The sequence below is a fragment of the Neofelis nebulosa genome, chromosome 5 (assembly GCF_028018385.1).
Source record: "Neofelis nebulosa isolate mNeoNeb1 chromosome 5, mNeoNeb1.pri, whole genome shotgun sequence".
Classification (NCBI taxonomy): Eukaryota; Metazoa; Chordata; class Mammalia; order Carnivora; family Felidae; genus Neofelis; species Neofelis nebulosa.
Genome location: NC_080786.1, coordinates 73,593,365 through 73,620,586, shown reverse-complemented (window position 1 = coordinate 73,620,586; position 27,222 = coordinate 73,593,365). Strand labels below are relative to the sequence as shown.

The 27,222-nt window shown below is 36.6% G+C and overlaps 2 long non-coding RNA genes across 4 annotated transcripts in view; one reads left to right on the top strand and one right to left on the bottom strand.

Moving 5' to 3' along the window:
- The window catches only part of LOC131512216 (uncharacterized), a 36,419-nt gene extending 9,914 nt beyond the window's left edge, over nt 1–26,505 (top strand). Inside the window, exons 2-3 of one of the 3 annotated variants that reach the window (XR_009262028.1) lie at nt 2,468–2,858; nt 26,065–26,505. This is a non-coding gene — a long non-coding RNA (uncharacterized LOC131512216). The remainder of the gene's footprint in view (nt 1–2,467; nt 2,859–26,064) is intronic. The other 2 variants (XR_009262027.1, XR_009262029.1) reach the window with 2 other exon arrangements.
- LOC131512219 (uncharacterized) overlaps nt 1–27,222 on the bottom strand; it is a 364,923-nt gene that overhangs the window by 1,428 nt on the left and 336,273 nt on the right. The gene's annotated exons all lie outside the window — the stretch shown is intronic.

Sequence of the window (27,222 nt, the reverse complement as noted above, 5' to 3'; positions counted from 1 at the left end):
GGCATGACAGGGAAATGCTCACAATCATATAGCTGTTAGTAGCAGACCCAGTGAAGGACTCAAGTTTTCGGATTCTTAGTTCGATGTTATAGTCCACCCTTACACCGCTCTTGTCTTTGGAGACAAGAATAGCACTTTAAAAATACAGCTTTTAGAAGTGAAGGCCATTTTGGTAGATGTTTCCTCGTGTTTGGTAGAGGTTTCTTCCTGTAGAATTCTGTGCTGAACAGTCACCCGGTGCAGTGCTGTCAAACGCGAAGTAGGGTTATTGCTGACTCCTTATGTTTTCAGAATGAAACACAGTCATTACAGTAGGCTGCTTTATTTAGCTTTGACAAGCAGTAAATGGGTACATATTTATATGCATGGTAAGTATGTAGAACTTGTGAGATATCTAATGATTTTTAAAAGCACAAAATAAAGTTGTTAAAAATGTGCCTAAAAGGAATGAAAATCCATAGGCACTTTCTGATTTTACTTAATATTAAACGAATGTTTCAAGCATTGGTGTTTAAAAGAGGCCAACCACTAATGGTCTTTAAAGGGAGAAAATGAACTTGCAAAAGCTTCAGATGTTTGGATGTTTTCCCTTTATGTTGTATCTACTTAGGTCAAGCAGTGTGAATTGAATGAAATCGAACTGAATAAAACTCTAATGTAAAACTGAGATTCATTAAACCCTTCACCTTTTTTGACCAGTTACTTGTATTTGTGAAAAGCTGCAACAGAAATGAAAAATAATGTTTTCCTATTCTAACAAAAGTGATATTTTGAGACTACAAAATAGGATAAAATAGCATGTATATTATTAAAATCTCATTTTAATTTTTTTAATGTACACAGAATAAACTAATAGTACTTGTGGAAATCATTTAACAATTTCTCACTTTCCCCAAAAGATTCAGTTAATGAAACAGACTTCTGTAGGACGAAATACAGCTAAGTGCTCTCTTTGGCAAATGCTCCAACTTACTTCTATGCTTGAATTGACCACACCTATCACTACCTGGAAAAGAAAGAAGTAAACAGTGGAATGTGATCTAAGCTAACTTTATATCCCAAACTCAAAATCATAATGATAAAGTTCTTTACAATGAGGAACTTTGTGAACTGAAGGAAGGGGCTATAATTTCTTCCCATGCCATCCAGCTCAAGAAATGAAGGGAGAAAATCATTCTCTGTTAGCCTCCTGTGTAAAATTTCTTTTCTTATCATCCCATCTCGTCATATCTTTCTGCAGTTTGAATTACCCTCTTTTCCACAGACTGGTAAGGCAGTGAAAGGATGTTTGTTCTGCTAATTAACTTTATTACCCTGATAACTCCCTGCAGCCTTTTACGAAAACAATTACCGTTACTCCTTTTTTCCCCCACTGGCAAAAAAAAAAAAAAAAAAAAAAAAAAAAAAAAAAAAAAAAGGAAAAGAAAAAAAAAAGACTATTAATTAGAAACGAGGCCCAGGTCCCTGCCATGTTATCCTGCCACGTTCCCAGGCCCTCGAGCAGGATAGCATTACATTGTCAGTAGTAATTTAGCTCTCATCTGTCTCTGCTAATTATTGTCACATTCATCAAATTCATCAACAAAAGTGCTCTCAGAAGGATTGCATATTTGCAGTTAATACAGCATAAACTGGTATTACCCATCACCACATTTGTGATGATGAGAGGGACACAACTTATTCATCCCTAATTAGAGCAAGCTGGGTAATTAATTATGCATTCCGCCTTATTACTTCTGAGTTCCCAGATATTGTTTGTCTAAAAAGGGGGAGAAAGCAGGAGAGAGAAGCCTGAAAATGCAAAAAAAAAAAAAAAAAGGGTGATGTGTTTTGTCACATGCGCTATGCCATAATTCCCACCTGACAAACTAGCTGAATCAGTGGAAAATTGCGACTTGTCAGCAGCAGAATAAACTGCCGTAATAGCTGATTAATGATCAGCACCTGTGACAGGTGCTGTACGGGACTGTAAACTTGGTTTGATTAACAGTCACTGGACGAATAAATATTAGTGACAGTCAGCGGAGAGCAAGTTTGCTTGTTTTCTTCCCTGTTAACAAATCGCACACATTAAAGTTATTGATATTTCTGTCTGAGACACTCTATTTTTTTGTAGTTATCTGGCAACATTGGCAGTGAGTTATAATAGATTGTTTCTGTTCTGCTATTTTATTTCAGAACCTAAAATTGTATTTTGACAAAATGACCTGTAGGGGTTTAAATTTACCAGGTGTAGAAGAAAAGACTAAAAAGTGACAGGATTCACACTTGCTTTAATTTATGCTCACCTGCTAGTAATCTCTGTGTGTGTACATATACACATACATACATATATTCATTGTATCCATTTACATGTATGTACAATCACTATTAAGGAATGTTCATAGTAAAAAAACCACATACATACTTTTAGGGTATGTGATGTTCACTTATTTAAAAAAATGTTTTTAATTGTCTTTTTTTTCAGAGCTGAATATTTTTCTGAAACACTGGCAGCGTGATTTCTCCCAACCATGTGTCTCCATCCCAAACTGAAAAGACCATCTTCCTGAGGCAGCTATTCAAAACTGCGGCCAGCTTGACTGCTTTTCTTGAATTGATGAGTTACAAACAGATTGATCAGAAAGCGATACCTGTTTGAGCTGACTGATTATTAACCAAGAGTCAAATTATGTGCCTAGACAAAGTGTGAGTTATGGGAAGAACCCAGGCTCTCTCTCTCTCCTTTAGGTCATAGTAAAGGGAACCATTGACTTCACTGTAGTTTTGGATTATGCAGGGAATGGTCAGGGTTGTTTTGGAATCCCAAAGATCTACTTTCAAACTTTGGTCCTACTGAGGTAGCTGTGTGAGTTTGGGTAAGTTATTTAACCTAATTTTTCAGCTTCTCAATGTAAAATGGGAGCATTTCCAGTCTATATAATAGTGTTATTGTGGGGATTAAATGAGATAATGTAGGTAAAGCACCCTAACACAGTGTCTAGCATGAAAGTGCTCAATAATTAACAATTATTATTAACACAACCGTTTAAAATTTGAATAGTCCAAGTACCTTCAGTTTGTTTCACATAAAAATGTTTTAAGAACAACTAATGATCTTTTTTTCCTTTGCACACTCCAAAATAAACAAAACAAAACTTAATGCTCATTTATCCCTCAGTGAGAACTGAGAAAAAATGAATAGTGTGCCTGGATAGTAGATATCCCAAGGTGCTACTTTGAGTTATTTAGCCGCTTCTCAGAGGCACAAAAGTCAGAATTGATGGGGCGGGGCAGAGGCTAGAAGAGGGTGGCCTATTTCCCTCCAAATCTCTGTAATAATGTCTTCAAAAACTTCTGGGGTGATGGTAGAGACAGATCTGTGTCATGTTTACTTAGAAGAATCTCATATTCTGTAGAACTGAAATGGTAAAGCACCAAGCACAAACAACAAAAATAAAAATAACATCAGAACAAATGCATTTTGGTAATTTAGTATGTATTTATTTTGATATTAGCCATCTAACAGAGAATGAAAGTGACAAAAGAACACAGAGAGACAGTATGATGCAATTATAGTTTTTGAAACAGTGTTGAGAAGTAATAAAACTGTCATATTTCGAGGACATTAGGGAGTATGTACTTATTAGATCCCATTTAATCAATATCTAAAGCCAATTTATTTAGGTTAAAAAAATAAAGGAGGCTTACAGTTTTAGTTGTATGTATACTACTCCTAAGAAAATGTTGGAAGTAGTTTTCACAAAGAGTCAGAATGATTCTTTTTTCTTTTTAAAAATTTTTTAATGTTTATTTACTTTTGAGGGACCAGGAGCAACAGAGAATGAGCAGGGGAGGGGCAGAGAGAGAGGGAGACAAAGAATCCAAAATAGGCTCCAGACTCTGAGCTGTCAGCGCAGAGTCAGATGTGGGACTCGAACCCACAAACTGTGAGATCATAACCTGAGCTGAAGTCAGACGCTTAACCGACTGAGCCACCCAGGTGCCCCAATTATTTCTTCTTTTAATAGTGTACCTAATTCACTTTAAAATTTTAAAAGGGTGTATTATAAAACTTTCAGCAAAAATAGCAATGTTTAATACTAAAGTGTATCACTCTTGTTTGGTTATCACCAAAAACAGTTTTGTTTTTTTTTTCAACTACCACACACTGGAATAATCTGGAAGAAATTCTTTTAAAATAAAGTTATCAAGAGGCACCTGGGTGACTCAGTCAGTTGAGCATCAGACGCTTGATTTTGGCTCAGGTCATGATCCTAGGGTCAAGGGATAGAGCCCTATGCTCAGTGTGGAGCCTGCTTGAGATTCTCTCTTTCCCCTTGCCCTCTGTCCCTCTTCCCCACTTGCACTCTCTCTCTCTCTGTCTCTCAAATAAATAAATAAATAAATAAATAAATAAATAAATAAATATATCAGGACTCTCCACCAGATTCTCATTTTATTGGTCTTGGGGAACCTGGTGGGCATTGGCATGTTCAAAAATTCCCCAGTTGATTCTGATATATATCCAGGATTTAGAACTGGAGATAAACACACACAATTAAAAACTTATGTAGCAAGATTTAATGCATAAAGTAAAAATTCTTTCAGCCTAAAAGAATATTGTGAAGTGGATGTCTAGAAATTGAAGTGTATCACACGTGCGACCTTTAGTGTTATCTGAAGTTACTACTTAAAGAATCATGTTGGAAATACTTTTTAAAAGGTAATCCAATCAGAGAGAAAAAGATCTAAAAATTCAAATGGTAAGAATGATATTCTGAATTCACCAACTCACTTCATATCACTTATTAGAATTGCAGGGTCAATTGCCTTATCTCATTGGAAAACAAAAAAACAAAAAAACAAAACAACAACAACAACAAAAAAACCATTGAAGGTGGCCAGACCATTTCTGTGGCTGACTGATGAACTAGATGGTGGCAGGGCTGACTGGTGATTGCGACCTGCTTCCAAACAGATATCCTGCTACATAAATGGTGACAGAAAATCAAAAGACCAGAATATTCCTGCCATTTGGCACATATAAACATGGATTAAAAATCAGCTAATAGGCACTCTGTGTGCTTCTGTCTGTACTTTGTTATGTAAGCTTTGGACCATTCTTGTTGCATATGAGTGCATGGTTGTAGGACGGTTCATTGGTTTATCACTTCCTCGTTGCTTCTCATGGTCAGATCACCCAGGCAACCACATAAAATAAATTGGAAATGGCCTGTTTGACTAAAACACTGATATTCCAGATTATTAAACAGTTCCATTAGGGAGGTAGCTCATTCTGTGAACTTCTACATCCATGTTCAAGAATTCCTATGTTTCTATAAAGTCTTAATTAAAAATTTTAATTATTAAAGGAGTGAATTATATTTCATCAAGTTTGCTCAAAACAAAAAAAATAATGCATCTCTGGTAATTTAAAGAGGAAAGTCTTTACTAAATTAAAGTATAAAGTCTTACTTGGCACATGGGACTTTGGGGTGGGTCAACAGGGAATGCCTCACTTCAAAGAACAACTTGATCCTACTGAATTTTTCATAGTCCAGAACAAGAATAGGAAAACAATGGCCAGTGGGAAAATCTGGGCTGCCACCTATTTTTCTAAGGCCTTGCAAGCTAGGAATGCTTTTTACATTTTTAGGTGATTCAAAAACATTTAAAAAATATTTTGTGACATGAAAATTATACGAAATTCAAATTTCATTGTCCATACATAAAAGTTTTTGAAACATAGCCATGTTTACTTATTTTCATATTATCAATGGCTACTTTCTTATGAAAATGGCAGAGTTTAGTACTTGCAATAAAGACTGTACATTTTGCAAAACTAAAATATTTGCTATTTGTCCTTTCTAGAAAAAGTTTGCTTGTCCCTGCTCTAGAGTAGTGCTTCTCAAATTTTAATTTGCATACAAATGTAGGATCTTGTTAAAATATAGATCTGATTCAGTAAGTCTACAGCATCTGAGATGTGATTCTGCATTTCTAATAGGCTACCTGGTGATGCTGATGGTTTGAGAACCATACTTGAGAAGCAAGGCTATAGAACATGACCTTCACTATACAGGCTCACAAGACTGATGTCAGTCTGATCAAGAGCAGATCTTTCAGGGATGGACTCATTAACCTAGTTCACAAGACTGATGCAGAAACCTGGAAATCTAATTTACTAGTCTGTAAGGAGAAATATGATAGGGACTGATCCAGAATCTTCTGTCCCTATAGACATGCTACCTGAGATGCTGAATTAGAACAGAAGGAAAAGAAGGGACAGGAAACAGCAGGAGATGGCTATGTGTTTAGATTATTCAACGATTTCAGATGAGTAGAGATTTGCTAGCTCACTGCTACTGGCACCAGAGTAATGGTTTTATTTTATTTATTTATTTATTTATTTATTTATTTATTTATTTATATTATTTTTTTTTTCAGAGTAATGGTTTTAAAATGTACCTGGGATTTGTTTTAATCAGGTAGGGCAAGACACACAGATACGGAAGTGATGTTATGAAGGAATAAGATCCCTAGAAATAGGAGGCATAGCATGCTATGCAAGAGGGGAGCAGCACACAGGGAGGGATTAGGGTTGGTCAGGAGGCAGAGGCAGCAAGGGAAAAACATGAACAAGGGCCTTTATTATGGTTGTTTAGGGTATGGAAGAGGCAGGATAAGCAGGTTTAGGGTTGGTTTGTTTTAATAATTTCAGCAGGCTCTGGGGTTTAGGGGTATCTCTTGGGTCTGGTACTGAGCCCTGGAGTGATTAGGGCAGGTGGATAGTGGCCCAGAGTCTAAAAGCTAGATAAAGGAGGGATTAAGGGGTATGGGCTTTGATTAGGTTGGTTTGCATATGAAAGTATAGTCTCCTTGAGTTGTTTGCTCTCTAGGAATTAGCTAGCCCTGGGAAGTGTCCCCAAGGCCCCAGACACCAAAATATCAGGAAATACAGAAACTAAAAAAGTATGATCAGTAGCGGGTCCTTGGACCAGGGCACCTTTGTCTAGGATAGTTGTGGGATGGACACTGCCTATATATACCTCTTTGTTTATTTTCCGTTTTTGTAGTTGACCAAACTCTTTTCTAATTGACACAATCTTCTGTTAGATCTGCTCATTCTTTTAGGTTATGGAGAAGTCCTTTCGGTCTGGGCATCCTACAGCCTCTTTTAATTGATTTTGTGTGTTGATGATCAAGTTTGACATGGCTCCAATCTAGCAGATGTTAATTACCTAGTTTAACTTGGACAACGGGATTATTTTGCTCACTACCAAGTTGGAAAGGGACCCGATATAGTGCCCAAAATAGACAACACCATATTTTATATAACTTTGACTTAATATGACTATTTATACACTTGTAACGCCCTACCTCAGACTATGGAGCCCTCAGTCTTTTCCAGATTGGTAATGGTAACACTTAACTGCTGTATCTGAGTGGGGGTCATTTTTTATGACTCTATGATCACCTGGAGGATGGAGGTAACATTGTGATCATCTATAAGCTTCTGTACATCCTGCTTTCTGTATAGAGATGCCTACAGGCCAGAGAGAGAAAAGTTGTAGCAGCTGTTCTTTGTGCAATTAACTGCAGCATCTACAGGCTGGTTTTGAGTGATCTTTCTGGGAGTCCTGCCCTTGCCACTCTAGCCAAGGAGAATTAATTGCCTATAATGGTAGTAACTTCATTCTACCTCTCATTTTCATCACACAACAATTCCCTAGTCTTGGTTCACTGTTTATGATTATCTTACAATATTATGCCATGCCATTTTAAAGGATTTCCTTGCAAATTTCATTTTAAATATGTCATAACTCTAAAATTACCAGGAGTAGCACTGATAGAACAAGATCTGTCTCCTCATACTAATTACTGTGTGACCACGGTCAAATTACTTCTTTTTGGCCACCAGTCTCCTCATCAGAAATAGAAAAATTTTGGATTATATGATTTCCACAAACCCCTCCAGCTTTAAAAAAACTAAGCTCAACTGGAATTTTTCTGTAAAATATGCATAAAAATGGGTTTATTTCTTTATTGCCCCACTCTTGGCATATGCCATATGGTAATCTGGACCTCTATTTAGCTTTAATTTCTTTTCCCTGGTGTTTTTGTAACTTGTTTAAAAGTCTGTTCCCAATTTTCTTCATCCAAAAAGGAAAAAAGTATAAAATTTTGGGGGCAGTTATCTTATTTGACTTTGTATTCCACAGCTTTTGTATAAATAGTCCATTTGATAGATGTTGGCTGAATTACATTAACGTGGGAGTACCCTGAAAGCAAATTACTTTGGGGTAAAGAAATCTTAAAAACTTGAGAGGCTGTAGCCTTGACAATAAAGCAGGACTTTGACAAACTAGTTGACTGGATGTGTGGCAATTGTTGGCATCATATTGTAGTAACTGCAGTTTATAAAATTATAAAATAGTTTTGTTTCTCTGGAAACACCGAAAGAGTAACTTGACTTTAAATTTCCTAATGGTCCATTTATTTCTGATGATTAAAGTGATTTCTGATAGTTCTATAATTAGGTTCTATCTAAATCCTGTAAGGATGAAGGAAATTTTTGCATTGAGATTGGAATTTTCACATTTTTCATGGATGGTAGGAAGGAAGAAAGTCCATCCAGAATAATGCCACTGCCATACTTATATATGCTTGGTGGGACCAGAAAATATCTTCAGAAATGTATTTTTCTCCTCTTAATGCATTTCCACTTATGTGCAACGATTTTGATCAGAAAACTAAAATGTAGCAGCGGGTGGGAAGGGGGGAGGCACTGAATATAGAATTGGTGCCAACAGATGCAAAAATGCCATGGAAATCTTTGGCCCAGAAATAATAGCTTACCAAAATACACACACACAGTTGTTGGACTCTTGAACAGATACACAGCCGTCTGTATAGACAACAGTGCTGTTGGCCAAGAGTCCCGGAGACAGGCCAACCTCCCATCCAGATGCCACTGCCAGTGAGGAGCCATTTGGCATCTACTTCTCTGGCTGCCAACCTTCTTTCCCATTCTCTGGCATGAAATTTCACAGGGGCTGCTCAAGGAAATTAAGACTCTGAAGAGTTCTGTATTAATATGCTGTAACAACGCAGTGCCACAGGAGCCCTTTATGCTATTTGAATGTTTTATCCCTTTATTTTTTTTTAAGTGTCAAAGAAACCTGATTTCTATGTATTTGCCTACAGATAAATGCAATTGCTTTGGAAATTAAGAATGATGTATTTTGATTTCTGCATGGAGCCAACCTTCCCTAACCCAGAAATAAATACCTTGAGGATTTTTAAAGCAAAAGCAATTTGAAGCACACAGCAGAAAAAGAAAGAAAGGAAGGAAAGAAGGAATGAAGGAAGAAGGAAACAAAGAAAAGAGGAAAAAGACACAAAATGTACTGATCTTTTGGGAGAGTAAAAGCAATTGCTCACATCTCTTCAGCTCTAGCAAAGTGAACGCTAAAAAATCTACTGGTCAGGAGAATTTAATAAGCATAATTTTTTCCCAGTGAGAATCAAATAGGTATCAATACACTTCCACAATAGTTTGCATGTGACACCAACTTCCCAGGGGAAAAACAATCAGTACAAGCACTGTCTTCTCCCCTTGCAATGTCATCAAATTCCAATTTCTGCTTATGTGAGGTTGTACTTAGCACTAGCACCATTTAATACTTCCCAGCCCTTCCGTGAGAAGATTTACCCACTGCCTGCTTAGCCCCTCCCTCCCATCAGTGGGGCGGGCAGCCAGACAACCTGCTGAAAGAGCTGGCTTTTTTTTTCTGCAGCTACTTAACAAGAGCAAAGTTTTAAGATTCATCTGATCAAAGGGGAGACTTATCAGAGGCATAATCTCTGATGATTTTGATGAATTCAGAAACATGTCATAGTTCAAATCACATATTTTGATTTGCACAACAAATGGTACTTTTAAAGTTCTGTAGTGTCAAAATAAAACATTGAACTTCTATTTCATGCTTCAAGAGGAAAGGATAAGCATAGAGGTCGGCTTCCATGGCTTATCCTGCCTCTGCTAGCTAATTTCGCACAAATGTAACACTTGAACTGGGGAAATATTTTTTTGTGGGTGCTCATATTCTTGCTCCAATTTGTTCACAAAAGTACAATAAGCTCTTGAGATTGGCTTGTTAGAGTTTTAGTCACAGAGTAAGTGACCTTAAACATATAAGAAGCAATGTTTTCCCTGGATACTTTCAATGGGGCTGCCATACTAACTTTACTGGAAGCAACATGAATTGCTCTCAGACCTCTAAGTATCATTGACATTGATAAATCATCGGCAGAGAGACATGAACAAATGAATCAAATGCTCATCATCGCATTCAGGAAAGATAAACATTTTTACAACAAGGAATAATATATCAGGCAGCCTACTTATGTAATGCTGTGTTGCATAAAGATTTCTTGATGAGCCATACAAAACTATCCAGGTATAAATTGTGTGACTGATGCATGGAAGAGACAGCTTAATCATAAAAAAGCATGTGGCCAATGTACACTGTAGAAAACATAATATTCCATTCCCGTTTTGACAAAAACAAATCTATACAGTCATTAGAGTCAAGTGTAACTATTTGTTTCCCGACAGTACATTAATATTAATAAAATCTTCCATTTTTCTATTGTGTAAATGTGATGAAATTATTTTTGACTGCATCAAAGTGATGTTTAGAGAAAGTTCTTCAATAATATATAAGATATGTGGTTGTGTAGCAAAGTAATAGCTATATAAATATATGGAAAATGGCAATATTAGTTGTCTGATATTTCCTTAGGATTTACTAATTCACCAACCTAAACGAAGTCTGCTGCATTTACTTCATATTATCTTTTTATGATTTCACCTAACCATAGATTTTAGAAGAAAACCAATTGCTATTTTTCTCCCTACATAATTCTTTACTTTTTGTTTCAAAGAAAGAACATGACTTATTTTTCTTTGGGAACGGTAATCACTGCAAAAAGCATCTGTCCTCTTTGTAAGTTGAGGAAAGAGGTGAAATTAATGGAAAGACAGATATTCTTTTTCCACCGACTGGTAAGAGTAGCAGCAATAGTCAGTGCTCCCTTTTCTCTCTGCCTTTTCTTTATCTGCCTTTGTGTACCAGCTTTCTCTTTATCCTTCCGTAGACCATCTGTGTGCCTACAAACATCTAGAGAGACATCAGCAGATCCCAGTAATGGCTACAACACTGCCTGGCCTTTCATCCCTGAATGAAAACTCCAAACTCTGCCAGGACTGCAAATCGTCTTCCTCACATACACGAGCTACCTGAAAGTCTTACGATACATTTTGTATTCTCAGCGGCAAGTTATAGACCTACAGCAATACTCGCATATGCATTTTTATGCATTTGTCTGAATGTTTACGACGGCATGTTCAATTATGTTCTACAAACACTAATTTTGAGGAATGCTAACAATTTTAGTACATTTGTTAAGCACCTAGTATGTGCTTTACATGAATTTTCTCATCGAATGCTCACGAGTGGTATTAGCATTATTTCCATTTTATGGATGAGGGAAGTGAGGCTTTGAGAGGTGGCATGACGTGGCTAAGCAGTTGAACTGGAATTTGAATCCCACAGTCTGACTCTGGAGATTACACCCTTAAATGGTACAGCAAAACTGTTAGGTAAAAAAGGATGTTGGGGTCAATGAATTTGGAAATACAGAGCTAAACTAAATTGAAAAACTTCTTTCTTGCACAATTTCTCAGTCAGTCATTGAGTCTCTAAGGTGAAATATAACACACAGTATTTCCTAAACTTACCAAACCCCATCGATCACTCAAGTGCTTGGAGCATGAGCGCCTAGTTTCAGATGCCAGTTTTGTCACTGGCTATGTTTGTAACCCTGAGCAAGTGATTTAACTTATTAAGTTACTTAATCACCAAAAGAAGATTGAACTATATTTAGCAAATTGTACCTACCAAGACAGAAGAATGGCCAACATGTCTCTGAGTAAATTTTCAGAAAGACTGGAAACGGGATTTTTCATTAATATTCAGGTTAGTGAATGAGAAATATTTAATTAACTGGAGTGTCTTTTTTTTTTTTTTTTAGAACAGTTTAATTAACCAGTGTTTGACTTTTTCCTGAGACCTTTCTGATTTAAAGTTTTTCTATCTTTTAAAGTTTTTCAGGTATTTACATTAAAAAGGAGGTAATAATAATTACAATCATGTCCTAAGTAATTAGTGCTTTTTATAATAATAATTTCTTTGGATGTTTGTATTATTTACTCTAGTTACCTTTTCATAATATTAAATATGGGCTTTTTAAGTGTGTGCGTATATATATATATATATATACACACACACATATATATATACATATATGTCTATACACATAAAGGAGTAGGGCAGAGTTCACTAAACCTTATTGGTATTTTTTTCACAGTGCCACTAGGCCAAAGGAAATATTTAATAGTTTCATTTATTAAGCAGTAAGGTTCCAAAGAACTTAATAAATATTTATGTTTTAACAACTTCGCAGCCTTTGCAAAAAATACTACACATAAATTAAAAGAAAAATATTTTTATTTTATTCTTTTATACATTTTTATTTATTTTTTTTAAGAGAGAGAAGGAAAGCACAAGTGGGGGAAGAGGGGCAGAGGGAGAAGGAGAGAGAGAATCTTAATCAGGCTCCATGACCAGCATGGAGCCTGACACGGGGCTTGATATGAAAGACCGTGAGATCATGACCTGAGCCAATATTAAGAGTCAGTGCTCAACTGACTGAGCCACCCAGGCACCCCTATTTTTATTTTATTCTTGAATAATCACAATTACTTCCTAATGGGACATGTGCACCTGTTGGCTGCTATAAAACTCCTCAATCTTTGGAATCAGATTGGTTCCCATCTTTCCTATTTCCTGTTCCACATTGATTTTAGTATGGTACTTGCTTTTTATCAAAGCAAGCACAGAAAACTCTGCTTTGCAAAGATATGAGGTCGCCAAATGGGAAGCAGGACAATCTAATGTTGAAGCTATGGACCACCTAGAGCTGGTAGTTTGCACTGTGTCTGTATTTCCCCCCCAAATAGAAAATATCCTACAGTATTCTCTGTGAGTTCACTAGGGCACTCTGAGATACTGTAGTGCATAGTTTGGGAATTATGGTGTTAGAGTACTATATATGATATCCTATCTTTTAACATAAAAGTATTTAAGTATTTAAAGTGTATTATATATGCATCTGTGTATGTGCGTGAGAGAGAAACCCTGTTATTTAAAAATCAAATTGACTGTAGCCTTTTCCATTTTTGAAGAAAGGTGGCTTAATTCAGATGAGGAGAGCAAAACATCTTTAGGCTATTCTTTTCCCTTTTTAGTGGAGGGAAGAAGGAAGGGTGAGACCCAGTAGAAGAATGAGTCTGTTGATATGCAATGGGACACCAGAACCTAGTTTAAAATAGACTAAAAAGAACTGAACTGCTCTGCATAACAAAGCAAGCAGTGGAGTGAAAGTAAGAGGGGGATACGCAACATGATAGGAAACAAGATCTCCAATCAGTACAAATGGCTGAGCAGATTTTTTAAGAGTAGTGAAATCTGATATTCTACTTTGTTATGTTACTGGGTTATGAACCCAAATCATCTCCCCAAAGTTTCAGTGTAGTTTGCTCCATACACATGCCTTATGTGAGTGGGTTTTTTGGTGAAAATCAAAGAGGGCTGAGGTTTACCCATGGATCAGCCCAGAAGAGACACTAGGAAGTGGTGATGTATGCGTGACATCGAGAACTCCGTGGGGATAGGCTTTCAATGCCAGAAGTGACCATAACAACCCACTCCCCAGGAATACCCAGAAAGCTTGGGTAGGAGGATGGGAGGCTTGACAAGAGATGTTGAGAGGCTCGCTTAAGGTTTGGTAGATCATGAGACACTGAGCAAGGGCCACAGCCTGGGGATAGAGGGAACACGTCATTAACGTAGAAACTGTTGATCTAGTAGGAAGAGCTGAGATTGGAGACTATCTTTGGTGAGTCAAGAGACTCAGTTCCCATTGGAGGGCCAGCACAAATGTGTCATCTAGATCCATAGGCAGAAGTGGCATAAATCATGACATAAAAAAAACAGAACTGTTCAGGCTAGAAGCAAAGATTTTATACCAGATACTTGACAGAATCAGAGTGATTCCTTCCTTTTACCCAGCCTAATTTTGGTACTGCTAGATAAACAATGATGCAGAAGTTTCACTACTTCAAGAGACCCAGACATGAGGCAAAGAGCTGTTTTACAGTAGTTTTTCTCCACTCAAGACATTATAATATCCAAAATCCTTCCAGGATTAAAACAACTCAAAAACTAGGCAGTGAAGGGAACTTCCTCAACATGACAAAGGGCATTAATGAAAGCACCAATGGCCAATATATTCAGTGGTAAAAGACTAAAACTTTTCTCCCTAAAGATATGAACAAGATAAGAATGCCCTGCTATTCAACACCGTATTAGGAAATTCTAACCAGAGAAATTATACAAGAAAAAAGAAACTCAAAGAGGGAAAATAAAATAAAACTATCTCCATTGACAGATGACATGATCCTACGTATAGAAAATCCCAAAAAATATAAAAGAAAACTACTACAGCTAATAAACAAGTTTGACAAAGTTGTAGAATATAAGATCAACCAACAAAATTAGTTGTGTTTATATGGCAAAAATGAACAATCTGAAAAGTAAATTAAGGAGGCAATTCCATTTACAATAGTACCTAAAAGAATAAAAGACCTAGCAATAAATTTAACCAAGAAGGTAAAAGACTTCTACACTGAAAACTACAAAACATTGCTGGAAGAAATTAAAGATGTAAATAAATGGAAAGACATCTCATGTTCATGGATAAAAAGCCTTAAAATTGTTAAGATGTCAATACTATTCAAAACTATTTATAGATTCACTGCAATTTGCATAGAAATTCTAACAGCCTTTTTTCCCCCAGAAATGGGAAAGCCAATTCTCAAATTCATATAGAATTGCAAGGGACCCAGAATAGCAAAAACAACCTGGAAAAATAAGAACAAAGTTGGAGGACTCACACAAAATAAGTTTGAACTCTCATATGCTGCTGGTAAGAATGTAAAGCGGTACAGTGGCTATGGAAACCAGTTTAGAGGGTCCTCAAAAAGATAAAGCACATTATACAGCAATTCAGCTCCAAACAGGATTCACATACTTGTATGCACTGCAGCATTATTCACAATAGCCAAATAGTTGAAACAACCCAAGTGTCCATCAACAGATGAAAGGATAAAAAAAATATGGTACATACATTCAATGGAATATTATTTGGTCATAAAGAGGAATAAAATTCTGATATATACTACAACATGGATGAACCTTGAACACATTATGCTTGGTGAAATAAACTAGACACAAAAGTATAAATATTGTATGATTCCACTTTATGAAATATCTAGAATAGGCAAATTTGTAGAGACAGGAAGTAGAATAGAAGTTACCAAGGACTAGGCGGGAAAGAGGAGAAAATAGGGAGTTAATGCTTAACAGGTAGAGTTTCTGTTTAGGGTAATGAAAAAGTTTTGGAAATAGATAGTAGTGATGGTTACACAACATTGTGAATGTAATTAATGCTGATGAATTATATAGTCCATCAACGGGATGAATGGATAAAAAAGATGTGGTGTATATACACAATGGAATACTACTTGGAGATGAAAAAGAATGAAATCTTGCCATTTGCAACAACGTGGATGGAACTGGAGGGTATTATGCTAAGTGAAATAAGTCAGAGAAAGACAGATATATGATTTCACTCATATGTGGAATTTGAGGAACTTAACAGAAGACCACAGAGGAAGGGAAGGAAAAATAAGATACCATCAGAGAGAGAGGCAAACCATAAGAGACTCTTTAAAAAAAATTTTTTTTAATGTTTATTTTTCAGAGACAGAGAGAGAGAGAGAGATAGAGCATGAGTGGGGGAGAGGCAGAGAGAGAGGGAGACACAGAATCTGAAGCAAGCTCCAGGCTCTGAGCTGTCAGCACAGAGCCTGACATGGGGTTCGAACTCATGAACTGTGAGATCATGATCTGAGCTGAAGTTGAACGCTTAACCAACTAAGCCTGCCAGGCACCTCAAACTAGAAGAGACTCTTTTTTTTTTTTTTAATTTTTTTTTTTAACATTTATTTATTTTTGAGACAGAGAGAGACAGAGCATGAACGGGGGAGGGTCAGAGAGAGAGGGAGACGCAGAATCGGAAACAGGCTTCAGGCTCTAAGCTGTCAGCACAGAGCCTGACGCGGGGCTGGAACTCACGGACCGCGAGATCATGACCCGAGCCGAAGTCAGCCGCTTAACCGACTGAGCCACCCAGGCGCCCCAAGAGACTCTTAAATACAGAGATCAAACTGAGGGTTGACAGGGATGGGGTAAAGGGGTGATGGGCATTGAGGAGGGCACTTGTTGGGATTAGCACTGGGTTTTGTATTTCAGTGATGTGTCATGGAAATCTACTCTTGAAGCCAAGACTACACTGTATAACTTGACATTTAAAAAAAAGTTAAAATTGCAAATTTTATGTTATATAGGTCTTACCACAATAAAAAAGGGAAAAAAATTGGGCAGTATTATTTAGGGGAGCTGAGGGAACAGGTAAGTATCAGAAAAATTAATCTGTGTTTTAAGGGTGTTAGAATTCTTAAGATGGGAAAATCTGAATAAATCAGTCAAAAAACTCGTTAGTGTATACAATTCAGACATTGGATAACAGTTTCAGGTCCCTATTTTCTTCTTTTGCCTAAGTCTAAGTATACGTATATTCTCTAAATTGTAAATAAACTGGATATTTGCTTCAAAGACATGTGGAGGCACTCTAGCAATTTTTGATTGACAATAATGACATCCATTGTTTCATTGGAGGAACTAACTGGACAAATCACACTTAGTTCTTTGGTTGTGACATTAAACAGAAAATGGGGAAACTTTTGGACAAATACTTCCCACAAAAAAGTTGCAAGCATTGTCCTTCCCATGAATTCAATATTGTTACATTTTTCTTTTTGAGGGATGTGAATATGGAAATTACTATGACTCCTTGAAAATACTAACCATCAGGGGCGCCTGGGTGGCGCAGTCGGTTAAGCGGCCGACTTCAGCCAGGTCACGATCTCGCGGTCCGTGAGTTCGAGCCCCGCGTCGGGCTCTGTGCTGACAGCTCGGAGCCTGGAGCCTGTTTCCGATTCTGTGTCTCCCTCTCTCTCTGCCCCTCCCCCGTTCATGCTCTGTCTCTCTCTGTCCCAAAAATAAATAAAAAACGTTGGAAAAAAAAAAAAAAGAAAATACTAACCATCATCGTATATTGTTTTCCTTATTTTTGCCTCAAGAGGCTCTATAAAAGAGTGTTTGATCAAGGATTCCTTAAAACAGATTGTGATGTAGATCTGGTTATCTGGGACCTAGGAGTTGAAATGAAGGACTTTGGGGCCACAAAACAGGATGTAGGTGGTGCCAGGGTGGGCTCTGTAGGAGGGAGCTGGACCAAGTAGGGGAGATCCAGCAACTGGGTGCCAGAGCAGTGGGTCATCTGCTGGGGGAGGTGGGGTGATGAGTATCAAAGCCGACATGAATAGTGAGTCAATCTCTTGTTATCTATTGGAAATCCTGCATAAGGAATGAGATAGATTTAAATAAATGAGTAATAAATAATTCATGCTTCCTGCTTGGGGTTGAACATAAAGCTAAACCTACCGGTGGGGGCAAGAAGGCAGCCTGGACTAAAGGAACATGGTATAGGAAGAACCACATTCTTACGCATGTGAAAACATACTGTCAGCATTATGAAGCACTAAACAAACCTTAGGGCTCTGGCTATTCATGGATGTGAAATTTAAGACCTATTCCTCAGTAGAAGGTTCTGGTCATTCTGAGAGCTCTGATGGTGAAGCAACCTCATTTGTCATTATACCACTGCAAAATGACGAGAATTAGGGTCTAAAGAGGAAAAACAAAAGTTCAAATGGTCATGTTTTTAAGCTAGAAAAAAGGAAATCTCTCTGGTTTTAATCACAAATTTTAGACTTTTTAAAAATGGGCTTATCATTTGAAGTCTTTGGGAAAAACCTCTACAAAAATAAAGAACGTGTCTTGTATAGCATACCCCCAAATAGATATGGAGCTGTCCTCATAAAGAAGGATATTTGGTGCAAGTGCTTATTTGCTGTAGCAGTCAAGAGCTAATATTGAGAATTTATCATATGCTAGAAGGTGTCCTAGGTACTCCAAGTGTGTCAAGTTATGTAATGCTCACAATAACTTTGTCTTCACTAGGTACTACCATTTTGCCCACCCTAGAGATAAAGAAATTGAAACCAGGAGAGGTCAAGTAATTTGCCCAAGGGTCCACAGCAAATCCCAGAGTTTAAATACCAACAGTCTGGTCCAAAACCCACTCTCCAAACCACTGCATTATTCTCCCTTTCACAACTAAAGAGAAAGGTCTCTCTTGGTGAAGAGAAGTGGTGCCAAATCATTGTCTCCAAAACATGACCCAAAAGACAATGGCCCCTCAACATGTTTCATGGCCAAACAAGGGTTCACTGGTGAAATGCTGAACATTATATTTCTTTCTTCCTTACACCCACTGCAGGCTCTAATAAAGGCTCTAATAAATTTTGTCATTAATACATCTTTTTATCATTTGTTTCACCCAGCACAGGATCTTTACTTGTATAATATCTTATTACTCTTACTCAGAATCAGTACTTTATAAATTGTATGTGGGGAAGTGTTGCATTAAAATATAAAAATGCTGCTCTAATAACTGGTCATGTTACAAAAATAACCATTGCTAATTGTTTCTTTGACTAATGTAAACCTGGAATCTTACTTTTGAGAAATCATATGAAGCTAGCAAGGCAAACTAGATTTGGTGAATGGGCCTTAAAGTTAAAACCTTACGTGTGCCTCAGTCAGAGAAATACTATTCAAATGAAATTTTTCTTTTTCCCAGGTTACAGAGATATATTTTCTATCTTCTTTGATTTTGTTTTACTTTCCCTATATTATTTTGGTCCTATGCTAGTCTATATTGGCTTTGGCCACTATATTTCAGGACCCCTTTACTGTTTACAGATTATTTTTGGACTGTGCTAATGAAATCTCTCAAAATTCACTTAAAGGAGCATAAATTCACCAAATGATCTTCATGAAAGTTTGCTCTTTCTAACACAAAAAAATATAAGTGACTTGTCTTATTAAAACTGTGTAGTGACTCTGTGCTCTATGACATGCTATCATGATGGAAGAGAGAGGGGTTAGCGTCTTCCTTTTTAGCTAAAAGAGTAATATCTGAATTGGTTGTTGAGTTGAAATGTATTTCTCCAAATGGCCAGAAACATAAGCATTATGAAACCCTCCATCCTCTGTATGACTCCCACCCCCATAGCCTTCTGTCCATTTTGTCAGAATTTGTCTTCTTAAATCTGCTTTATTCTGCATGTGCAGTCTTTACATTGCTTTCCATATGACTAATCTTACTATTGGATAACACATGATAGTTTCTTTCTTAATTATGTGATTCTATCTCTCCACCAATGTTCTGACAGCTTTATTACTGCCAAAATCAATATTTCTTTTCAGAAATGAATTTAAGAGACACAAGTTCCAGGAGTGAGTATAAAAAGAGGATAGATCCCAAAAGCCACAGAAATAAATCAGTGCATTTTTTTTGTTTGTTTGTTTTGAGATGGTGGAAATTTTCAGGACCATGCATGCCTCCATATTTCTTTAAAGTAATATGTTCACTTACATGCACAGAGTCGTGCCCTGCCATAGCCCCATTTGGGATTTCTACAAAGCAGTTATATGTCATGTGTCCACATGCATGTAGATAGGTGTTTACATGTTTATAAAATGCAATAATTTTTAAAGGTAAATCAGTGATACCTATCACCCATAAATCCACCAACAGAAAACAACTACTGTTAATAGTTTGGTGACTTTCCTTTCAATTATTTCTACCATGCCTTTGTCAGCATTGGATATAGCATTAAACTTTTTATTGCTATTGTTAACTTCACAAATTAAAACATTTTCCCCCTTAAATTCCCATTTCTTTAGTTATTATGTAGCCTGAGCATTTCTCATAACCAAGTTACTAGCTCTATTTCTTTTTTTCATAACCTTTTTCCATATATTTTTGCATGTTAATTTGTTAATAGTGTTTTTTTTTTTTTTAAGACAGATTGTATTTGAATCTTGGTTCCACCATTTATGTGAAAATTAGGCAACTTGTTTAAGCTTTTTGCATCTTTGGCTTCTCATCTATGAAGTGAGGTTAATAACATTCACTTTCTAGTGTTCTTGTACATATTAAATGAGTCAATATATATAAAGCACTGTCTAGCTATGGCAGATGCAATATTATGGGTTCACTACCCATTTCATTTTCCTTGCCATGGAGGTAAACTACATTTCCCTGTTCCTCTAGAATCTAGGTGAGGTCACAAGACTACATTGGTGTAGTCACAAGACCAATGGAATGTAACAGAAGTGATATGTCACTTGTAGGTTGGGGCAGGTAAAAGTCCTCTCTATTCCATCCAAAATATAGAAGAGACTTTGAGGTGACAAAGTTGCAGGTTGGAAAGAAGGTGTCTTCTTGAATCATCACTTAGAGAAAAGCCACAAGGAAGAGCCATATGACCCATATCAGATTCCACTGCTATCTGTTAGATTTTTTTTTTATTAAGCCGCTGTGGGGGTTTAGGGGTTTACTGATTGTAGTAGTTAGAGGGATTTACCCTGTATTACATTTGTATGGGGAAAAAACACTTAAGGAATGGAAACTATTCTTCTTCTTCTTCTTCTTTTCTTCTTCTTCTTCTTCTTCTTCTTCTTCTTCTTCTTCTTCTTCTTCACAATGAAAATGAATGGCCAATGTCAACTTTAGACTTGAATCATACTTAATATTAACTGACCAAAAGAACTAAAACAATTTTATTCTGACTCTGAAAACTTTTCTCCTTACCCCACTTTAAAAAAAGTAAACTCTGAATATCCTCAGAAGACTGTGTTTACAAGAAGTGTGAAGAAGCACAGTATTTTAGATTTTACTATAATTAGCTAAATTTCTTTAAGATCTCCACCTATCCTGAACTCCTTAAAACCACTGGCTCTTATTCATCTGAATGACTGCTTTTATGAAACGGAAATGAGTACAATACATTGGTAGACGGTACTAATTAGTACAGTTTGATCATTACTCATAAATCTGCTTGGACATAACTTTGGGTATTTATAAACTAACGAATTTAAGTGCATGGACATGCATCCTGTTAAAGTAATTTGTTCACAGACACTGAATAGATATAAAATGTCTAAAATAATACTAGGTAGAACAATTTAACTTCATTCAAACCCCCCACCCCCACATACTCCATGTATATTCTGGAAATGAGAATTTCTAAGTGCTCTGATATTGAAATATTTTATTACTCTTTTTAAAAGTTTTACATTAGAAATCCATCCATTGGCTAATGTTTTGCAACTCTGATAGTACCCAGCTGAGTGAATGGAAGGAGTCAAAGGGTAAAGGAAAGTGCTAGAATGGTTCTTCTTGGTTGAATTGTGTTTTTTTGGTGAGCTCTGGGAGATTCTCCCACTTTTTCCTTCAACCTCCAGTTCCTTCCCTTCTCATCTCTTCTACTTTTTTTTTCTTTCCCAGATTTTTCAAAAAGGAAAAATGACCCAAAGGTCTTTCTTATATACTTAGGTGACAGGAGGCTAAAATCTTTATTGTTCCCTTTCCCTGATTTCCTCAAGTACAGTCATGACTAATTATGAAAATGGGAGTGAGGAGGATCTCTCGTCAGCAAATGAAGCATACTTGAGATCAATGTGTTTCCCAATACACAAAAAGGCACCCCAACCTTAACTTAAAACACCAAGCATAAGTACTAGGCACAATTCCTAAAATGGGTAATCGCATCTCCATATTAATGTCTCATTTGACCATCAGAGCAGCCTTCCTTGTGAGACTGGAAGAAAATAATATTATCTTCCTTTTATTGAAGAGAATACATGTTCAAATATGATAATATTGGTAGGAGCCCATGTGTAATGCTTAAACCTGTCTCCTGACTCTACTATGCTAATGGTCAGATACACCAAAAAATATGGAGAATGTATGATGGCTAGGTGCCACTTAAATGCTGTGTGACTTCGGGCAAGTTACTGAATCTTTCTGTTTCCTCATCTTTAAAGTGGGGATAATACCAACTTTATAGGCTTGTCAGAGGATTGACTTAACTTTAATAGAGTCCTGAGAACAGAGCGTATCCAGCATGTATTCAGCAAGTATAAGCTGATATAAAACATAATGTGGTAATTATTACTAGTATTTCAAATTAGTAAGTGGAAGAATTTGGTTTTTAAAATAAGGTGTAACTCCATCCACATCTAGTGCTTTTTTAATCATAGAACACTTGTCTTAGATCACCTCACTATTCCTCAGAAGTCAACTAGGTGTAATCTAGCACCACAGAAACACACAATTGAATAAAATTAGTAATATGTATTAAATAAATATCATTGATTTAGTACTCCAATGCTAAATAGCTACTTAAAATTATAAGCATTACTAAAGTACACAGTATTTTTATTCATCATAAATAATTTATATGCAGCAAAATTCATCCTCTTAAAGTGTACAGTTCTGGGTTTTGACAAGCACATACGGTTGTATAACTACTATCCTAACCAAGGCATAGAACAGTTTTTAGAGTTTATTTTTGAGTAAAAATTTATGTGAATATTCTATAAGGAATTTTTGTAACATTAGAAGCCAATATAAGCATATTTCCTTGATTCAGGGACTTCAAAGTTATTTGAAAATTGGATAATAATTCTCAGTCATTTGTACACTGATTCAAGAAGTATTTACTGACTTCTTCCTATATGCATAGCATTGTGCTGTTGTCTATGAAGATGAGGAGAAAATATAACAGTTTTCTTTAGTATTTCTACCTCAGTGCTAATAGATTAATCAAGAGAGGGAAATAATACAGATTTTCCTACATTCATTCTTAAAAGAGGACATGAAAAGTGTCAGCACCTCTCTAATTAGCATGTATTAAAAAATTATAACTCCTCCCCCAATAAAATCTACAACTCAGTTTAATTCCTCAAATATTTGTGGTAGACAACCTATCATTGGGTGGACATAATCCTTATCCTCAAGCAGTCTGTAGTAGGGTAGAGCAGATAATTACAATACAAGGCAGAAATCAATCAGAGGTATAAAATTATATGTATTAAGAGACACGTGGGGGGAATATTGAGGTGGGAGAATCAATAACGGCTTTATAAAAGGGGTAGTATTTAAGCAGGGTCTTTAAAAAGAGGTAAAATTCCAACAAGTGCTATTCATAGAGAGAGGAGAAAAGCTTGGTATGCTATAAAGCTGCTGCATTGTCCAATACGGTAGCCACTACCCATGTGTGGTTATTTAAATTTCAATGAAAATAAAAATAAAAATAAAAATACAGCTCCTCAGTCACACTAGTCACATTTCAAATACTTAATAGCCACAGGCAACTAGTGGCCACTGTATCGGACAGGATAGAGTAGAACATTTCCATCATAACAGAAAGTTCTATTGGATAGTGTTTCTATAGAAGCAATGACAATGAAAGGTCAGAAGGTGGGAACAATGAATTACCCAAATCTCTGTTCAAGCCTTTGAACAAAATACCAGAAATAATGGTATATCCATGTTTTTCCTCCCCAAATATAAATTGAAAATATAAGCCTATGTAAAGATCAATGACTCATTTGTTTCACTGGCTGCTCTGGTTCAATAATCATGCTGAGTTCATACTATAAATCAATAATGAAGACATAAGACTTAACAGGCCTATCTAATTGCTCCATCTATCTGAGCATGCAGATCATAGTGGCTGAAAGCCAGGTCCTAGGACCCAGCCAAGTGTGGGTGCTGCTGTTTTTTCTGGCAGATTCCTGTTAGCTCACTGGGTCCAAGCTGAATGGCTTGGGCCTGTCATAGTTGCAGTCCCCTAAGAACATGCTCATTGTTAAATCATTGCTTCTTCTTTTGGGAAGTAGTGGCAGTATCCATTGCAAACCTAAAGGCAGGTAGAGGTATGAGGAAGCTATAACTCAGAGAAACAAATTCTGCCACATGAATATGGATGAAATGGGCGATGTGTGACTGCAGTCATTGATAAACTTGTAAAGCCGCAGACTTTAGCCTTTTGATAAGAACTGTTGTCTGCTGTGTCTGAAGTGTGGTTTGGCTAAACCACACAAGGTTGTAGTGCTGTTTTTATAAAACCAGTCATGTCATCACTTCCCTGGGGTCCAAATGGATGGTGTGTAGGACCAGAAAACCATGTATCATGGCTTTATTCTTTATCCATGAGAGTCCAAAATGTGTGCCTTCATTGGTTTGGAAAAAAAGTTTAGAAAATCAATTATCTGAGAAAATCAAAGACAGCCACAAATATACTGAATTCATATCTTTTGGTTGGGTGGTCCCACTTAATTTTAGATTCAATCATTACTTACAACTTGACTTTGAGTCCTTTAAAATATTATTCAATAATAATTGACTTTTAATGTGCATATTTGTTTTTGGACACCATCACTGGTGTCACATTTTATTTACACATGCTCATTAAACAGCAAATAAGTGTCTTCTCTTAAAAGGGCTTAACAGTACCAGGAAAAGGTGGGGGGAAAACCCAGCAAGATATTAACTTTAAATAATTATTTTTCAAAAGTGAGATATATTATATGGGTAATATACATCCTATAGATACATATGCACTTACTTGTTTTTCTTATGAGGAAGCTCATACAGCCATATTCTTCCTCCAAAGACTGGCATTTAGAAGAGCCATCTAAGCCATCTTGCAACACTGTTAACATATAATCACCTATTTTCATATAATGTCAACCATTAGAGTGTCAAGGGAGAACATGAAAGTAAGAATCTGCATATCAAGAAAACCTATATAAATAAAGGTTTAATATTTTTCAGTTAATTAGTTTTTTTTAAGTGCTTAAAAAATTATACATGGGTTTCAATCATCTGATGCTTTTTGCCTTCACATTTGGTTGGACTATTCCCTCAGTGAATTCAAAGGACTGAAGGAGAAATTATTTGTCTTTTTGGGACAGTCAAATAAGGGAAAAATGGTTAATCTCAGTTTTCTTTATTTTCAGAAGGCCTCTATGTTTCATAGGTGGGGAAATCATACTGATGACTCAACCATCCATAGTGTTATTTTGCTGTTTCATGCTACCTCAGTGGAAAATAACAAGTCTAATTTTTACCCCCTGCACGATAAAAAAATCTATTACTTTTATTGAGGAACCTACCGCTGGTAGAAACTCATTTATTTCAGGATAATCTGGTTCTTAAAATATTATTGATAGCATTTATGTTTAACTGGATTGCAAGAACAGAATACACACAAGTCATTTGGTTCCCAGTTTTATAATTTTGGCTTCCGTACCTTATTTAGACAAGCTTAGGCTTCCTTTGCTTGGCTATGACAGACATTTTAGAATATCTCCGGACTCATGAATATAAATAGTTGTGCAAAAATAAATTTTATAAAACCAGAGCTGGTAACAAAAATTACCTAGAGATCAACAACTCTAAAAGAATCTAGTGTCACATTCCTTAGAATGTCAGATTAAACTAACATGTGCCAGTCAATATTGCTACACTGCGACCCTTGATGCCTCCTAAGCAAAACTATTAAGTCCAACATTCTCTCCTGTAAGCACTTATCTGTAAGGATGGCTAACATGTCCTCTGAAGCAGATATTGAAACTGATTGGACAATAGGTAGATACCAGACAGGGGCCTGGGGGCCGACCTCTAGAAATAGGGGGAGAAAATCTTAATCTGCAACACAATGCCGTTCTCTTGAAACCCTATCATTTTCACTTCCCATGTGTCTGCTGCCTGACTGTGAATGGATTTGAAAAGGAATGGTTAGTGCTGAAAATTGGATCAGAGCTAACATTCTCTCATTTTTATCAGCAGCTGCCAAAGGTCATCTGACATAATAGCTGATGAATTCAAGCCCAGTGGATTTCATTTGCAATTTTCAATTTACTGAGGCCTCCAAACCCCACGGTGATAAAAGCTTCCCCTATCGTGGCCTGTCACAAACATCAAGAAACTGCACAAACCCACAAGAAAGAAAAAAGAGAAAGCTGTGCATCCTCGCAGGTACAGATAAGGAGAACAGGAAGAAATGGTATCATGCGGGAAGGTACGGAGCAGCTTGTGTGGCTGGTTCTCTAAATGCCAATTGAAAGGAAAAGACTATGAAGAACAATCAAATAACTTCCACAGAATAACATCATGTTTCTTTGGGGCTTTTGTGTGAAAATTGCCTTCTAATCTCTTACTTGACAAGTCCCCAAACAAAACTGTAAGCGTAAATATGCAAACAAATAAATGAATAAATAATCCTTTCTTATTTGGTCATGGGAAAAAAGCACACTCAGTGTATGTTGTATTTACCATACTTTTGATTCACAAAATGCATGCTTGTAAAGGATATTGTATCAAGGAAATGTCGGTCAGCCCTAAGAAATCATTTATTTTGTTACAGAGATATGGTAGATCCTTTGACTGATTTGCAAGGGCAGTCAAAGAACTGACAGAGCAACTACTTGTAAGTGGATCTAGATACAGTGTATATATATCACAGATGTATTAGCAAAAAAAAAAAAAAAAAAAAAAGAAGGCCATTTTCCCCCTTGTAGCACTATTGGCAGTGAGCTTAGGCAGGATCAGGGACTGAATCCTGCTCCCAGGAATTGTTCAAATTGAGTAGACCATATGCATGCTCCATGGAGAATGGCAAGTTTAAAAGCTGAGCAGTCCATTTCCATCTTATCCAACTTGTCTCATACCATAGCCAAGAAAAAAAAAAAGGAAAGCAAAGAGATGTTTGAGGTGTAGCTGCTGGGAGAATTTAATTTCAGACATGGATGTCTGGATTCCATTCCTACCAAATAGAGTCAGAAAGGCTTATGAAATTGGTCTAATGAGGCAAGAGGACTTGGCAGTAGGCATCTACCAACTTGCCTAATGACAAAATTTTTCATGACAGTTGATAAGAAAACCCAGAATGACATCAACAGGACTAGGATATTAACTTCATCTATGTGTTGGTAACTGTGAGAC